Raw genomic sequence first — 4,503 nt, 5'->3', positions numbered from 1 at the left:
CATTGCCTATAGCTCTGCTACGAATTAGAATAAAACCCAGAAGTAAAATGTCAGTAAGCCCCTATGAAATCCTCTATGGAAAACCATATGAGGCACCGGAACCCAACCCTAATATCCATATTAAAGGGAATCAGGATGTTTATAATTATGTGCTATCTCTCAGTAGAACCTTAACTCGACTGCGAAGCACTCTGGTGTAGAATAGGCCACTATCTCTGGAAAATCCAGCACATGATATCCAACCAGGAGGCCAAGTATACATCCGGAACTGGAATGAAGAACCATTAAAAGAACGGTGGGACGGACCATATCAAGTATTGCTAACCACATTCACAGCAGTGAAGGTAAAAGGAATAGATTCTTGGATACATTATACACGAATAAAGAAAGTTTCAAAAATCTGGGAAACACAGGTACTAGGCCCTACAAAACTAAAACTGGAATGTAAATAAGATGCCTGGGTTCTATTATAAAACTTTGATTTTCATATGGTCGTTAACAGAGCTGACAGCTGTTTTTATCCTAGCAATCCCTCAGAAAGATGTTTTAAAACGACCTAAAACAAGATGCCATTCTGACTTGCAAGTTCACAAAAACCACTCCAATAGGACCAACACCAACAAGGGTAGTTGGGAAAAAGATAATTGGTCCTATAGGACTGGATATACAATTAGCCATAACGAAACTAAGGTTACAAGAAAAAGGACTGAAAGATCAGTAAATTCAACACAAATAATCCAATTGTATCATCGAAATCCTGAGGAAAATTTAATGATAGGACTGATAGAAGATTTTGCAAAGATGAAAAACACAAGTAGAATAACAGCTTGTTTACCAATACCCAAAGCGGCAGGAGAACCAACTGAATGGGGAATAATAACATTCTCACTTTCAGAAATTAACAGAGCAATCACTTGTCAGGAAAAGGAGGTAACGGAAAACATGACAATGACAGAATATCGAGAAGAAGGTGTTTTTGGAGATCCTGCAGTTTTAGTACTAAGGTCAGTCTGTAAGAGATACCAAAATGCTCAATTTACCTTTGTAAGAGATGAATGGGGAAAATGCATTTGTAAGAAAGAAATCAAGATAAACAGGCAAAAAAGGGTGTGGGAATGTGGAAAAACAAATAGTGCAAAACAAGACTGGAATACAATTTGGTCAGTGAGCATTTTACAGAAATTCCAATATATTGGGAACATCTCTTGGTGTCTTAGATGGACAGGAAAACAAAACTTAACAGAAAATATAAACATCAGTAACTTACTGTCCATAAATAGGGTTAGTCAAAATATAATCAAAAATGTTCCTTGGTGGAATTGTACCAGAATCTTAGATTGTGACACTGACCCTGAGGAAATTACAATACCTCCAGTCAAGATTGCTTTAAAGGCAGGATGCGCGTGCCGAGGACTGAAAATTGGAGGAAAAGTAATACAAGTCCCCGCTGACAATATAGATTGTAAATATTCAACAGTGCATAGTATGGGACATTTCGTTTAGGCAGCAAGTGACGGAACCTGGACTACCCACCTACCCATGAAAGGTCCAGCTAAAGAAATTACTTTAGGATTACCGACTCTTTGTCCAATTTGGAAAAATTCACCATTCAAAGGCAAATTAGAAATCTTACAAATTCGAACAAGAAGAGATATAGATAATAACGACAATAATGATGAAGACATTTGGCAGGAGCACTCAACAGGAGTTAAGATAGGATGGGCTTTTGAATCTCTACTTGCCCCAGTGGCAGCATATCGAAACAGAGAAATGATTGACAACCTGTTTAGTCAAACAAAAGGGTTAGCCAGAATAACAAAAAAAAAAGGGATTCAAAGATATAAATTTGCAATTACAAGCCACAACTAAAATGACCTTGCAGAACAGAATGGCATTGGACATGTTACTGATTAAAGAACATGGTGTTTGTGAATATTTGAAAGATAGAATAGACCATTGTTGTATTCATATTCCCAATGTAACTGCGAACATAGAATATAATATTTCCCAATTGACTAAAGTTGAACAGGAAGCAGAAAAAAAGAGAATATATTGAACAAAATTGGACTGGAGCACTCTTTGGTAGTTTAGGCCTTCACCTCACAGGATGGGTCCATTCCCTCGTACAAACTATAATTGTGATACTGATTGTATTTTTTAATGCTAATGTCCTGGGTTGAGCAGCAGCAGTCATTTTTCTCCTTCTTAGGAGCTAGTACAGTGCTGTGTTTTGATCTTTTGGCCTTGGAACAGTGGTGATAATGCCGATGTTGTCAGTTGCTGCTCGAATGTTTGGTCTGGCCAAGGACTTTCTGAGCCTCATGCTCTGCCAGGGAGGAGGGGAGGCCGGGAGGAAGTAGAGACAGGACACCTGACCCAAACTAGCCAAAGAGGTATTCCATACCACAGCACGTCATGCCCAGGATGTAGCGGGGAGTTACCCCGGAAGGGCTGGAGGGACTGCAGGGTTGGAGGAGGTATCGGTTGGTGCTCGGCTGGGGGGAGTGGGGCGAGTTATCAGTTGGCTGGTGTTGAGGTGTTGTATTCTTTCCTCTTGTTATTTCCTTTATCATTATTATTAGTGGTGGTAGCAGCAGTGATTTGTGTTATACCTTAGTTACTAAACTGTTCTTATCTCAGCCCGTGGGAGTTGCATTCTTTTTTTGATTCTCCTCTCCGTCCCTCCAGGAGCAGGGGGAGGGCAAGAAGGGGGGGAGTGAGTGAACGAGGTTTGTGGTTGGGTTTAAACCACGACAGTTCTTTTTGGCGCCCAACGTGGGGCACGAAGGGTTGAGATAACGACGGAGATGATCAGATTAATAGTCGTCACAGTGCTGATTTATTGGCTCTCAAAGGTGTTTCTCTTGCTCTCAGCGCTTCAGAATGTAGTACATTACATAGAGCCGGTATTCCCTGTGTTCGTGTTTATCAAGTGTGGGGCTTGGGCTAAGGTTTTTGTTTCACTGTACTTTATGGCAATGGCTTGTAATACGGTTGGGCTCCAGCAGCAGGGAGAGATGGACGTGGCCGTGGACTTGTACCCGGCCGTCCCGAGGCTCTTCAGCGCCCTGGCCCTTGTCCTCGCCTCTGTCTTTGTGAAGCTGCGGGGAGCCGAGGGGGAGCGGCCCCGGGAGCCGGCGGCGGCCGAAGCGGCCCGGGAGAGCGGCCCCGGGGACCAGGCGGCGGCGGGAGCGGGGCCGGAGGCCGGGAAGGAGGCGGCTGCTGAGCAGCGGGAGGAGGCGGCCGAGGAGCCGAGCCCCGCGGAGGAGCCGAGCCTCGTGGCGGCCGAGAGCGTCCCTCGGCAGCCGCCCGCAGAGCCGCAGGAGGATGCAGGAGTGCACGCAGCATTTCTCAGCAAGGCAGAGGAGGAAGAGCTGCACCCAGGGAAAGAGAAGCTGGTGGTGGGAGAGCCGGCAAGCACAGCAGCTGCACCAGCCCCGGGGACAAGTACAGCAGCGTCATTGGAGAGTTCTGAAGGGTTCGAATGGCCTGTGGGTACCCTTGGGACCTGCCTGCTGATTGTGATGGGGATCAGCATGCTGGCACACACACAGAGCGTGTTCTACCCACGGCCATTTTGTCTGATCTCAGAAGTCAAGCAGAGTCGGGTTTGGGTCTTGTCTGGGGTTAGACCACAATATGGGAGGACCAAGAGATCTTCCCCAAGGCTGGACAGCCATGAGTGGCAGGGTGTGTGGGACAGTATGAGCGAGTATCTGGTCCACTGGGCCCCTCCAGTGCTTTGGAAGCGTCGGAGATGGAAGGCAGCTCTATGGAGTCCCCAGCAACAAGCTGCAGAAATTACTGAAGGGGACAGTGAATTATTTCGAGCCTGGTGGGCCATGACACTTCAGGCCATCAGGGCAGAGATGCAACATAGAGATGGACTAATGATCGAGGGGTGGACTTAGCAATGGACACTATTGCCCAGGTTATTCATGAGTGTGAACACTGCACACAGCCTCTCCTGCTCTGAGAGACTGTAACAAGAGATGGAGCCTGACATCATGGACCAGATGGACTCAGCAGCTTTATAGGTCCATGCACTAAGAAATTATGTTTTTCTCGGTGTATATGTAGATGTATATATATATGTAAGAGTGATGGCATATTGAAGATGTGGGATCTGAGCAAGACGTGAATGGTATGGAATAAGGGGTGGATAATGTCCTGGGTTGAGCAGCAGCAGTCATTTTTCTCCTTCTTAGGAGCTAGTACAGTGCTGTGTTTTGATCTTTTGGCCTTGGAACAGTGGTGATAATGCCGATGTTGTCAGTTGCTGCTCGAATGTTTGGTCTGGCCAAGGACTTTCTGAGCCTCATGCTCTGCCAGGGAGGAGGGGAGGCCGGGAGGAAGTAGAGACAGGACACCTGACCCAAACTAGCCAAAGAGGTATTCCATACCACAGCACGTCATGCCCAGGATGTAGCGGGGAGTTACCCCGGAAGGGCTGGAGGGACTGCAGGGTTGGAGGAGGTATCGGTTGGTGCTCGGCTGGGGGGA

This window comes from Lathamus discolor, chromosome 23 (assembly GCF_037157495.1).
Source record: "Lathamus discolor isolate bLatDis1 chromosome 23, bLatDis1.hap1, whole genome shotgun sequence".
NCBI lineage: Eukaryota > Metazoa > Chordata > Aves > Psittaciformes > Psittacidae > Lathamus > Lathamus discolor.
Note: the sequence above shows the minus strand (reverse complement) of the source record.